This window comes from Cornus florida, unplaced genomic scaffold, assembly GCF_030987335.1.
Source record: "Cornus florida cultivar Cherokee Brave unplaced genomic scaffold, ASM3098733v1 CherokeeBrave_3.0.0_Hap2_Chr03, whole genome shotgun sequence".
NCBI classification, from domain to species: Eukaryota; Viridiplantae; Streptophyta; class Magnoliopsida; order Cornales; family Cornaceae; genus Cornus; species Cornus florida.
In genome coordinates this window covers 58,317,486-58,331,742 of record NW_026775573.1, presented here as the reverse complement: position 1 = coordinate 58,331,742, position 14,257 = coordinate 58,317,486, and the positions used below count along the sequence as shown (strand labels likewise).

General features: G+C 39.1%; 1 pseudogene; it reads left to right on the top strand.

The window, feature by feature from the left end:
* Positions 1-12,709: 12,709 nt before the first annotated feature.
* On the top strand, positions 12,710-12,808 carry LOC132301833 (small nucleolar RNA R71; annotated as a pseudogene).
* The last annotated feature ends 1,449 nt before the right edge of the window (positions 12,809-14,257 follow it).

The following is a 14,257-nucleotide window of genomic DNA, read 5'->3' as shown; positions in this document are numbered from 1 at the left end:
AAGCATGGTGAAAAGCCTCGGCAAGATAATTCTAAAGGCAGTCATGTGAAGGCAAAGAAGGAGAATCGGCAAGAAAATATATCTAGCCATTTTCATCCACAAAATCGGCATCCTAGTTTTAAAAGGCGATCACTAGTTCAATCAGAAATTGGGGTACAAAAGGGAGCCGATTCATATAAGGTGCAGACTGTGAAACCAAAAACAAACTCAGCGGAGGACAGATGGACTCGAGTTAATCACCCAAAATTCCCTAAAATTCAACAATATCATAATGGAGGCCTTACTCGATCTCAGAAGCGCAGGGAACAAAGGAGAAGAGCCGAGAAAAAACGGAAAGCTAAAGAGGTAGGCAAAGAAGAGTTAGCTGAGGAAGTTAGCATTCCGGATAAAGACCAACTGGATGAGGAAGAGGAGCATCAGCTGACATGGCCTCGATGCAAAAATGAGTTCAGAATTCAATTCGACAGTTTCCCAGATGAAATGTTATGTAATATGGCATTTGTATTACCAGTAATGTTCCAAGCTCCATCGGTAGCAAATGCAAGTGAGGCAAATGAAGGAATAGAGAATGAAAGGAGAACTCAGCCGATTCAGAATTTATCAATTCTTTCTTCAGAATCGAAAGAAAAGTTAGTCATTGAGAAACCTTTGTTAGCAATGATTCAACAACTCAGGCCTTTGTATGTTAAAGTATGGGTAGAAGGCCAACCTATTAATCGAGTTTTAGTAGATAATGGCTCGATTTTAAAGGTTATTCCGGCCAATACTTTGAAGAAACTCGGTAAGAGTATGGAAGATGTTATTCCCATTGATGTAGCAATTTGTGGGTTTAACGGTGGTTCTACTAGCACTAAGGGAATCTTTCCTTTAGAAGTAGAAGTTAGAGATAGGACATCTTTTGCGGCATTATTCATTATTTAATCCACGGCTTCCTATAATTTGTTATTAGGCCGTGACTGGATTCATCCAAATATGTGCATCCCATCATCATTACACCAGATGCTGATTTTCTGGGATGGAGATAAAGTGAAAATAGTGAATGCCGATGATAAGCCATTTGTGGCAAAAGTGTACTCGACAAATGCTGTTTTGTATGATGAAGAATGTGTTCCTATTCGATTTGTGGGAACATGAGTTGATGGAAGACCTACATCGGCAACCATAAAAAGAAGTCTCGCCGATCGTGAAATTGGCAAGTTGCAGCAAGAGAATTCAAGGCCGAAGGCAGAGATCCCTTGGCTTGCTATAATTGAAGAATTTGTTGATGGAAGTGAAACTTGAAAGGGAAGCTGCTCGGCAGCAGGCCTTTAGGGCCGCTTGCATTAGGCTACAAGCATACATAGCCGAGAAACGGCTAGAAAAAGAAGCAGTAATAGAGCCAGGACCATCGGTTAATCTTACTGAGATCGATCGATTCAACAATGAAAAGTTGGATGCAATTCAGTTGGAAGATTTGGAATTGGCACCAGCTAAGCTTGATGATCTTAAAGCAGAAACTCGGGATCCATTAAGGGAGGTGAATTTAGGCACCGATGCAGAGCCTAGACCAACTTATATCAGTGCACTGTTAGAACCAGAATTACAAGCCGAGGTGATCAGCATGTTGAAACAATACAGTGACTGTTTTGCTTGGAATTATGAAGAAATGCCAGGTTTATCCAGAGACATGGTAGAACATCGATTACCCATCAAAGATGGCTATAAGCCATATAAGCAGCCACCTCGTCGAATGTCTCAAGAGGTGGTAGACAAAGTCAAAGTGGAAATCAAACGATTGTTGGATGTTGGCTTCATTCGAAATACAAGGTATGTTAAATGGTTATCAAATGTAGTTCCTGTTATCAAGAAGAATAAAAAAAGTGCAGTCGATTATGTGTTAATGGATGGAGATCTTTTCAGAAGATCGGCTGTTGATGGTTTGTTATTTTAGTGCATTAGTAAGTTTGAGGGTTTGAAGATTATGGCCGAGGTACATGAAGGGATATGTGGAGCTCACCAAGCCGGCATAAAAATGAGGTGGTTGATACGCCGATATGGATATTATTGGCCTGGAATGAGAAAAGATTGCATGACCTATGCAAAGGGTTGTACAGATTGTCAAAAGCATGTCCTAATACAGTGGGTTCCAGCAATAGAGATGCAATTATTACTCAAACCATGGCCTTTCAGAGGTTGGGCCATGGACTTAATCGGCAAGATTAATCATCCTTCATCAAAGGGTCATCATTAGATTATTTTAGCTACCGATTACTTCACCAAAAGGGTAGAAGCCGAGGAATATGTATCAGTAACTCATAATACTGTTATATAGTTTTTAGAGTGACATATCTTTTACCGATTTGGTTTATCAGAAACAATTGTTGCTGATAATGGATCTATGTTTTGAGCAGGAGAAGTATTGCAACTCGGCCGTGATATGCAAGTAAAAATAGTAACTTCAACACCCTATTATGCTCAAGGGAATGGCCAGGATGAGGCTTCGAATAAAGTTGTAATTGAAATCATTGAAAAAATGATAAAGGATAAGCCGAGGCGTTGGCATGAAACCTTTTCAGAAGCCTTATGAGCTTATAGAAATTCAAAGCGAACAAGTACAGGAACAACTCCTTATCAGTTAACCTTTGGCCATGATGCTGTGTTGCCAATGGAGTTAAATGTAAAATTGGCAAAGGTAGCTCTACAACATAATCTTATACTTGTCGATTACAATGAAGCTATGCTTGCCAAGTTGAAGGATTTAGATGAGGTTCAAAAACTTGCTTTAGACCACCTTATGGTCCAGAAAGCAAAGGTAATGAAGGCTTACAACAAAAGGGTGAAGTTTGAGTCATTTGCAGAGGGTGATATAGTTTGGCAAACAATTCTCCCACCTGGAAAGGTAGATAGAACTTATGGCAAGTGGTCACCTACATGGAATGGACCATATATAGTTCATCAGGTGTTGCATGGAGGTGCATATAAGTTGAAGGATTTGGATGGTGAGGTGCATGAAAGACCAATAAATGGAAGGTATTTGAAGAAGTATCAACCCACTATTTTTGAACTTATAGAGGAAAAGAAATCCTCTAATAAGTCAAATATAAAGGGTGAGTGTTCAGCTTAAGCCATTTATGAAACTGGAATAAGGATGATAGTGGGTGGTTCTATGGTGTGAATATCAACTTGATGCAATGGGTGTTATTTGAATTTTGGAAGCCGAAGGGTTAAAACGGCTACCAAAATTTGGGGGCATTGTTGACACCCATTTTGGTAATTATATGGGCATTAACGTGGCAGTAAGTATTAGTTTGAAATGAAATGGGTTTATGTTGTTTATGATGGACGGAGGTCGCACTACTACCAAGTTTGAGGGTGTGAAATTTAAGGCGAGGGCCAAGAGTTTTACATTTATAGAAGCCACTACTACCTTTCACTAAAATATAGCTAGGGTGAGTAGGGATCATCCCAAGGGACTGTAAGGGTCAGACAAGGTTGTGGAATTGCTATTAGGGCTAGTAGGTCGAGTGATCAAACAATTGGTTGGTTGGTTGATTAGACTAGAGAGCAACTAAATTAAACTAAGTGATAACAAAAGAATACAACTAGAAGTAAGTAAGAGAGAGAAAAGTCTTAGGGTATAGAGATCATCACCAAGCAATGCATTTCTATACCATTGACAAGTGATTAATGAGGGCAAATGGTGTGTTGCAATATTGGTGTGTGTGTGTGTGTGGTTGGTTGATTCAATAAGCAAGGATGACTAGTTAAGCATGTATTGTCTAAACATCATGTGAAAGGCACAATATATCTAAGCAATGAAGTATATATTGTCTAAACAACCTGTGAAAGGCACAATAGATCAAAACAAGTCATTAATCCTTTCATTAAGCTCATAATCCAAATGCAACACAAGGTTAGAGACATATGCTACTTGCATTCAAAAGCTTGGATCATCAAACAATAAGCATGGATTATCCTCCCATTTAACACTACACTACAACTACACTATCTCTACACTACTAGCATGAAAATAAACTAGGGGAGAGGCACAATCCATCAAGGAATAGGTATAAACCATCAAGAAAATCACAAGAGCATTCCATTAAGCCTTATGTTTTGACAATCTCTAAATCTATAGCATCAATACACATAGACATGTATCAATAACACAAAATCTAGAGACAAGCACATGAACATCTATTCTAGCATACATAGACATATGGATAGAATGAAATGATCAATTGGAAGCATTAAATCACATAAATCATAGAATAAACAAGATCTATATATATCCAAGTGTTAAAACATTAATTACAACACTAATCCTTTAATAATACACAAGATTAAGATATAGAAAGCATGCTTGGGGCTAACTCTAGCCCCCAAGAGGATGTCTAGCCACTCATGGTGATGTTACTCCAACCCTCAAGGGCTAACTCCATGGAAGAAATTTGTTCCTTGTTGATGAAGAACTCCAATGGTGTCTCTAGCCTCCTCCTCTTTTCTTCTACACTAAGAATAGCCTCTAAAGTTGTATCTACCAAATGCTAAAATCTCCTCCTTCAAAAAGTGCATCATATTCTTTTTATAGGTAGGTCAAGTGACACACCAAATGAGCTAGGTTCGTGCAAAGAATATTCTCTAATGATTTGATAGAGGATGGATTGAACAAGCTGGCTTTTTAACTTTTTTCACACTGGAGGAAGTTTGATCGATCGAACCTTGGACTTGGATCGATCGAACTTGCTGAGATCCATCGAACTTAGGCTGGATCGATCCAACTGGTTGAGCTTTTTGGGAAAAGCCAAATTCGAGATATTTTGAGAGATATTTTTGGGAAAAGGACAAAAAATGGTTAGTGGGTGGTACAACTGTGGATATGATCAATCATTTGGATAAGGAACAAAGTGTTCGATCGATTTAAGGGTAGTGTTGGATCGATCGAACTTTGGACTTTCTGTTTTGGGTCAAGGTTTGGATCTATCTTGAAGTATTGAGATCGATCAGTGTTCGATTGATCGAACCTTGAAGTTGGATCGATCAAACTTTGCTACTTCCCACCTTTAGCTTCATTTGCTTCTTTCTTTCTCCACTTTGCTCCTTTCTTTGTTTAATCCCAGAATTGCTTGTTTTTTGCTCTTATTTGGCTGAGTTAGCTTATTTTCGGGATAAGTGCCTGAAAATGGAAATAATATGAAATCAATCTAAAATAGTAAAGTAAGATAGATAAAGATACTAGAATGCCTAAGCTTAAGGGGTTTAAATACGCACTTTTCAGTGCTCATCACACCCCCAAACTTAAATATTGCTAGTCCCTAGCAATGAACTAGAAAGTAAATGAATGAAATGAACAACTACACAAGTATGAATCTAGAAAACCATAAATGGATAACGCCACTTTTGTAGGGAACACGATTGCACTTAGCATATGCAACAAGCCTTTTAAACCCCTAGGTTACCCCTAGTGGACGAGTGAAGTCTCGTGAGGGTTTCCAGAAATGGTACCCATAAACATTAAGCTTCATTATCATAAAAGATGTACCAATATTACAAACAAGCATTGGGAGAAAACTATCTCAAGTATGCAAATTTTAAAACATTTCCAAGCAATCTCCCAAAATCTCAACATCAAGCAAGCAAGTATGGTCCTCCACACATCAAGAAAATGATCATGCAAATCAAAACAACTCTAGAATCTTTTTTGAGTGGACCGGCATCAAATATGTTGCTATATTAACCAACTAGAGAAATGATCACATCCTTACCCTCGAACTAGTACACAAATCTAGTACCGATCATCAAAACAAAAAGTGGACCTTTTATTAAAGCTTTATTGTTCTAGGTGCGCTTATTCTTTTCACTCGATTTTATTTTTTCTTTTTATTTTTTATTTTTAGGATCAAAGATGGAAGCATGGTGCAATGTGTTGATCTATTAAGCTTTCTAGCGATTCATGAGGTCGAGCGTTAGGTCAATGACTCCCAAACCAGATGGCTTTAGGGCATTAGGCATTCAAATACCCCTATGGACTTACAAGCTCAAATCAAGACAACAACCGTCTAATCATTTACCACTTCTCACCATTTGGGAGAAGTCCTCACTTTTTTTATTGTTTTTGCAACTTTTATTTTCTTTTTTTTTTTTTTTTTTTGGTATTCAATTATTAACCTAGAGGTTTGGGCCCTCTACCTTTTGGCGCGAGAAGTTCAGTGCTTGATGAGGCTAGAATCTCGGCTACTTAGTGAAAATGGGTTGTTATCCACCTTTATCAAGAATGAAAGCTTTCAATGCACTACTAGCTCAATTGGGATATAACCAATTCAATAATCAACAAAGCATGTACCCCATAAATGAATGCTAGTGTGCGCCTGTGCTAGTCTAGAATCCTAGAATGAATCTCAAAACAATCACAAAATCAAGATAATGTGGACCACAAGTGCAAGCAAGATATCAATCTTTCGAAAAATTTACTCCTAAATGGCTTCCACAAGGCATACAAGGAGTATTGGACTCTCAAGTCAAGCAATTTTTAAATTTTAAACACTATAGTCCTCAAAAGATCAAAATCATAGCTAGATATGGACCAATCATAGAAATATTCCTCAAATACACAAGTCATGCTTAAAATCTTGAAATTTAGAGCTAACACTGCAAAGCACCATTCCCCCCAAACTTAAATGGCACAATGTCCTCAATGTGCAAGAGAACAAAGGAAAGAGTATACCAGTGCAACTAAGCAAGAATGATCGGGAATGAAGTATCCAAAATGGGTGGCATGGCCCCCCCAAACTTGGGATGAACTGTGGTCCTGAAAATTGGCACTTGGATAAACTCATCAGATAATAAAATGGGATAATTAGTGCACAGTGGACATGCAAGTGTAAATGGGATAAATAGATAAATAGATGAGAGAGGTATAAGGGTGGTCTTGAAAATCGGGAAGTACTCTCTCACTGAAGTCACTGTGATGCACCTGATGGAGTCAAACATACAGATATGAGAATATAATATATGACATCCATAGCAAAAATAAAATATATATGAAATAGATAAAGTGCAGGTACAACAGAAATATCAAAACCGACAGACCGGCTGCAAAACTAATAGTATTGTACAGTGACAAAAATAAAGTATCAATAGTAGAAAGGGATCATGAGATAGAAGGAACTGGGAACTCAGGAGGATGAGGTAGGACTGGCAAGTCGGGCTCCGCGGATATCTTTGGATAGATCTCGGAACATAGTCATGACATCCGTGCGGAAGGCAGCAAAATCAGCTCTGTAGGCTATAAGATCAGCTCGTATGGCAACAACAGCATCCTCAAGAGTCTACAGGCATACTCTAAAGCCGGGGGTCAGATCTGGAGCCTCAGGTATAGATGAATCAGAAGAAAACTCCTAAGTTTGCTCCTGGTCGTGAATAGGCGACCCAGCTGGAGAGTACTGCTCTGTGTCGTTTGCAGGGCGCTCTAAATCAATATCTATATGCTCGACAGCTGGATCGACTGATGCGTCATCCACTGCGGGATCTGCTGCTGCTGCCCCTACCTTCTCCTTAGCCTCTAGCTCCTCTGCAGCCACTACTGCGTGGTCCGGTAGTCTAGTAATAATGGCGTTGTAGCTCTTGGTCCAGTCCTTCTTCAGAAAGTGACATGAACCTCTCTCGGGGTGCTCCTGAGGATGAATAGGGTAGCGTTGGTCGATAATAATCTGGGTGATGAGGTGGCTGAATGGGAGAAACTTAGCCCGTCCGGGCTTCTCCTTGCTAATATACTCATCATATAGCTTCCTCATCACACTCCAGATGAGCGCGGGAATAGATACCCAGTGCCCGATGTAGAAGGCATAGAGGGCTGTCAAATAATCTCCCATCCTTTGAATCTTGTACCCTGACATGTAGATGTTTCGAAAGAGCACGGAATCGATAAACCACAGGTCATCTGGAAGGAATGTCTGGGTGGCGAAGGTCTTGCCAGCGGTATGGTGACCTGTAAGAAATACTGCCATGTCAGCATATGAAGGCCTGTATAGCCTTGGATATGTCTCCTGAAGCTCTGGAGGACAGCGGTGTGGGCAGTGGCAAGAGCGGGCTAGTGAGTCCACTATGATAGTGATCTGATGGCCATCTACAGAAGTGACCAGCTCTGCTATGGTACGCGGGGATGGTCAGAGGTTCTGGTAGAACAACCGTACCAGCCGCGGGTAGACTGGCTCTGTGACTGGGGTAAGAATAGCTGCCAGGCCCCTCTGAATGATATCGTGGTAAGCTGATCGAGTCAATACCAATCTGGAGAAAAAGGCCACGTCGAACACTGACTCATGGTTGACCGCCATATGCGCATATCTAGGCACGGGCCTATCACGCTCCTGAGCTGGCTGGCGTGGTGGAGATGGTACGGGCGAATGCTCAGCTCCAGCACGTGGTGGAGATGGTGATAGTGTAAATGCAGGCAGAGCTACAGAGGTGGATGGAATATGATCAGCCTCTGCCTCTGCCTCGTGAGATGGTGACTGAGGTGGGGTAGCCTGTGCTGGCTCCTCTGTTCGTGGTCTGATATGGCGCTGAGGCCCTTGTTGCCTGTTGGCAACGGTCTTCCTCTTAACCATGGCATGCAAAAAGAAAAAGAAAAACTTGCAATGGGAGTTAGTGCCAGAATAAGAAATTTTAAGCACAATATAGAAACATGCATGTCAGATAAGATAGACAAAACATATATGACATGTATCTATGCAAGTGGTAGGATATGAAGCATGTTAAGCAATACAAGTATGAAATGCATCCAATGTGGAATATCACAGGCATTGGGCATATATGAGATAGTATGAACATAAGGCATGATGAATGAAATGTGTGTGTGAGATCTGTGAAATTCGATCGATCAAAAAAAGAAGTGAGATCGATCACAAAAGTTGGATCGATTGAAAATAAGTGAGATCAATCTCACAACTTCGATCGATCTAAGACATGAGTTCGATCGATCTCTCAAGATCGATCTGAGATACAAGTTCGATCGATCGAACTGTGCGATGAATATAAACAGTCACAGATCTGTGACTTCGGAAGCACGGGGCCCATATGAAAGTGTTCGTAGGCCCATCAACACAACACATCAACAAATATCATCACCTAATCATGGCCCATCCTCCCAAAAATAGATCAAACACACACACACACACACACACACACACACACATATATATATACGAAGCATATACATATATATATAAACATGTAAACTCAGTGCTTCGAAGCTTTAAAAATGGAGATTCAATCATGTATAAAGCACGAATGCAACATATAAAGCATGTAATCATCATATCGAAGCTTAAATCATAGATGAGATCTCAGATTTTTCCTCAAATCAAAGGAAGAGAAGTGGATGCGAAGATTGGATGAGAAATCCGAGATAAGGGAGAGAGTGTAGCTTGGATCTCACCAGAGATCTCGCCGGAGATGAGGAAGATGGAGAGTGAATGCGGCGGCGATGAGGGAAGCAAGGGTTTGGAGGGTTGGATCGATCTAAATAATCGATCTTGAGACCCTCCAGGTCTATTTTAAAAGCATTCCCGACAGAGTTCGATCGATCGAACTTCAACTGAGATCGATTGAACTTTAATGAACTCTCCTCAAAGTATTTTTAGATTTTTGAAATTTTTGAAAAATGTAAAACTAAAATTAAAAATTAGAATTAAAATTAAAAATTGAAAAATAGAATAAAATATTTTTTTTTTTGTTTTTTTTTTGAAAAATAAATAAAATAAAACAAAATCTTTTTGTATTTTTGAAATATTTTTGAGAAATAAAATAAAATGAAATGAAATGAAAATAAAATAAAGTAAAATAAAAATGAAAATATTTTTGGATTTTTGAAAATTGAAAAAGTCAAAACAAAGTCAAACAATGAAATGGAGAACTGAGATCGATCGGAACAAGAGTTCGATCGATCAGACAGAGGGCAAAAATATACAGGTTTTTGGCTCAGAAAATTGGCTAAGTGTTGGAACTTGAAGATCGATCGAACTTGGAAGTTGGATCGATCGAAGAATTTCAGATCGATCTTGGAATGTTTCGATCGATGAGACAGAGAGTAAAAATATGGAGGTTAATGCAGGCTCAAAATTTTTCTAAGTGTTGAATCATGAGATCGATCGAACTTTTAAGTTGGATCAATCGAAGGTCTCCTGATCGATCTAAGAATAAGTTCAAACGATGGGACAGAGAGATGATTTGGATGCAGGTTTCTGCAAGTCAAAATTTTTTCTAAGTGTTGGATGTAGAATGGAGTTCGATTTATCGAACTCAGGTTTGAGATCTATCGAACTATGCAGAATGCTCAATAATGACATGAAGCTCATGCAATCCTCACCAAAGTTCCTCTGAATGCATATGAGAACCAAAAACAAGTATCTAGACTTCGCAAGAAATGAAATGAAAGATAGAAATGAGGGAGGAATAGGGTTTCGACACCTTACGAAATGTTTTTGCTAGTCTTTAACGTCTCTAGCAAGACATTGGGCTCTTTTAGCCCGGATCAAAGATCTTGTAATGCATCCCCTCCTTATTGGGGTGATAGATGCTTTGAACTCCACCCAACAAATGGTTCTTTGAAGAACTTGTTGGATTAAGCTCAAAAGAAACTTTTGATTCTTTGTCTATGTAATCACAACCTTTGGGCTTCCGTGCCCTTTCAAAGCAAGAATTTGAAACAAGACTTTTAGAATGCAAGGTTGAAGATGATTCTTTGGAAGTTTTGGTCTTACACAAAAGCTCACTTCATTGACAATGAAGATCATGACATTTATCTACAACATTAACCTCTCCTTCATATTTGTCAAATGAATTGGGTGTGGGATTAAAGATATTCAACTTCACCTTTATGTGGCCAAATGAGATCTTCATTATCCCCGTCCTATAATTGATGTTGGCATTAGCGGTTGCCAAGAAAGGACGGCCAAGGATAACGGGAATTTAGCTTTTAGGATTGGGGACCGGTTTCGTGTCAATGATAACGAAATCAACCGGGAAGAAGAATTTATCAATTTTAATCAAAACATCCTCAATTATACCCCTAGGCTTCTTGATAGATCGGTCAGCAAGTTGCAAAACTTCCGACGTCAGTTTTAGTTCACCTAGGCCCAATTTGACATAAACCGAGTATGGAAGAAGATTAACACTTGCTCCTAAGTCAAGAAGCGCCCGATTAATGATATGATCACCAATGATGCATGATGTAGTGGGTGAACCGGGGTCCTTAAACTTTGGCAAAGTGTTATGTTGCAAAATTAAGCTTACTTGCTCAATCAAAACCACTTTTCTTTGTGCTTGGCTCTTGTTCTTCCGCTTTTGGGTACACAAGTCTTTCAAGAATTTGGCATAAGCCGGAATTTGCTTGATTGCATCCAAAAGTGGAAGATTGACTTTTACTTGCCTAAACATTTCCATGATTTCATTGGTTTTTGCCTTTTGCTTGTCTTTTGAAATGGATCCTTTTAAGGCATCCGGAAATGGAACTTTTGGTTCAAATACTTTTTCAGAATTTTCTTTTGAACTCTCTTCAACATAAGAAGTTTTTAAATCATTTTGTTCCAAATCATTTTTCAGCAAAACTTTTTCAACATCATTTTTCAAAACTTCTTTTTCAAACACATTTTTTAAGACTTTCTCATTCACAAGATCATGTATATGCAATGAAGGAGGAATGGGATGTGAAACGGGACGGGTGACAACTTGAGGTTGCACCGGTTCACTCTCTTCATTAGACATTTCAACTTGATTGTCCACAATCCTACCACTCCGCAAGGTAGTCACCGCGTTAACATATTCAATGGTGTGGCCTTTCGATGAGGAATGGGTTTCCACAACACATTGTTGCTTAGGTGGGGCATTAATAAGCATCTTTCCCTTCTCTCTTGTATTGAGAGTGCTTGCTATTTGCCCTACTTGGGTTTTTAGCTTCGCAATAGATTGAGAGTGAGAATGAAACAATTGAGTGTTAGCCTCTAAAGTGCCCAAAACATTCAAAACTTTTTCTTCAAAGGCAGGACTTCTAGTATTTCCTTGGGAATAAGATTGGTTGGGAAAATGAGAATTAGCAAATTAATTCCCTTGTGATTGATAAGGTCTATAACCTTGGGATCCTTGGTTTTGAAGTGGAGGTGGAATATATTTCCCTTGAAAACCGCCTTGGGAAGGGTTTGAGCCCTCTCCTTGGTTTTTGTAAGAGAAATTCGAATGATTCCTCCAACTTGGATTATAATGAGTACCATAAGGATTGTTCCCTTGGTTCACAAAAGCTGCATTGACTTGTTCATTAGGTTCATTTTGCACTTGTCCGTGAGGACAATGACAAGTAGAATGAAGAACACTAGAACAAGTCATACATGTTTCATTTGATGCACGATGAGAATGGTTAGGGAAGGAAGATACTTGATTCGTCGAGTTTTGGTTAATCAAAAATTGATCAAACCTTTGAGATAAAGACTTCATTTCGGCGGCTATTTCATTTGAATGATCGACTTGATGCAAGCCAACACTCTTCCTACCTTGTAAATTTCTACCATTCTTGGATGATAATGTTCTATGCAAAGAATTTTCACTCATGCTCTCATAAAGACGCCACACATCATCCTCATGCCTATCAATGTATGAGCCACTCATGGAAGCATCAACCATACCCTTATAATTGTCCGATAAGCTCTCAAAGAAATATTGAACTAATTGTCATTTGGACATGTCATGATGTGGACACTTCCTAAGTAACTCATTGAAGCGTTCCCATGCCTCATGAAACGTTTCTCCATCCCTATGTGAAAATTCTCGAATTGAGTTTCTCATGGCATTGGTCTTAGAAACCGGATAATACTTCTTCAAGAACTCTTGTTGCATTTCTGCCCAAGAAGTGATTGAAAAAGGCCTAAGATTGTTAAACCAATACTTTACCTTGTCTTTTAAGATAAATGGAAAAAGTTTGAGTCTTAAGACCTCTTCCGGCATGTCCGTATATTTTACGGTGGAACATACTTCAAGAAACTCATCCAAATGCTTGTAAGGTTCTTCACTTGGAAGTCCATGATAGTTAGGAAGCATTTGAATGGTTTATGGCTTAATTTTATAATGATGTGCTCTAAATGGAGGCAATTGGATGCATGTAGGTGCATTATACTCATTAGGCACATAATGGTCTCTTGAAGCAAGAGGTGGATTAGCTATTTGAGGTGCAACATGAACGCCTTGGTTTTCAATTCCTTGATTAATGATGGGAGGTTGTGGAGCATACATTGGCCTTGGCATTTTATATGGAATTTAGCCTTATTGTTGTGGTGGTTGGTGAATGAATGGCCTAGGCATGCCTAATGGTACTTGTATGTTCTCATTGTGCACATTAGGATAAAGAATACCTTGTTGGTCTATGTGACCAAGGTCCTCAACAGGATCATCATTATGGTCATCCATTGATAGATTGGTTCTATTTGAACTTCCTCTTCCTCTAGGATTTCTAACGATGGATTCAAGATGCAAATCAAGAGGGACAAGAGTGGGTCTCAACCCACATGGGTCTCAAATTTTTAGCTTTTTTCTTTCTTTGCTTTGCTTGAATGCTCATTTGCTTGCTTCCTCTCCAACAATACACCTAGTCAAGTAAGAACAACACAATAAGTAACCAAAAAGAAAAATAAAAGTAAAGTAAAGACATGATCAAAAGAGTACTAATCCTAATTGATTCCACAAATCCAACGTTGCCAAATCAAATCAATTCCCGGCAACGGTGCCAAAAACTGATGGATGGAGGTCGCATTACCACCAAGTTTGAGAGTGTGAAATTTAAGGCGAAGGCCAAGAGTTTTACATTTATAGAAGCCACTACTACCTTTCACTATAAATATAGTTAGGGCGAGTAGGGATCGTCCCAAGGGATTATGAGGGTCGGACAAGGTTGTGGAATTGCTATTAGGGCTAGTAGGTCGAGTGATCAAACAATTGGTTGGTTGGTTGATTAGACTAGAGAGCAACTAAATTAAACTAAGTGATAACAAAAGAATGTAACTAGAAGTAAGTAAGAGAGAGAAGAGTCTTGGGGTTAAGAGATCACCACCAAGCAATGCATTTCTATACCATTGACAAGTGATTAATGAGGGCAAATGGTGTGTTGCAATATCGGTGTGTGTGTGTGTGTTTGGTTGATTCAACAAGCAAGGATGACTAGTTAAGCATGTATTGTCTAAACATCATGTGAAAGGCACAATATATCTAAGTAATGAAGTATATATTGTCTAAACAA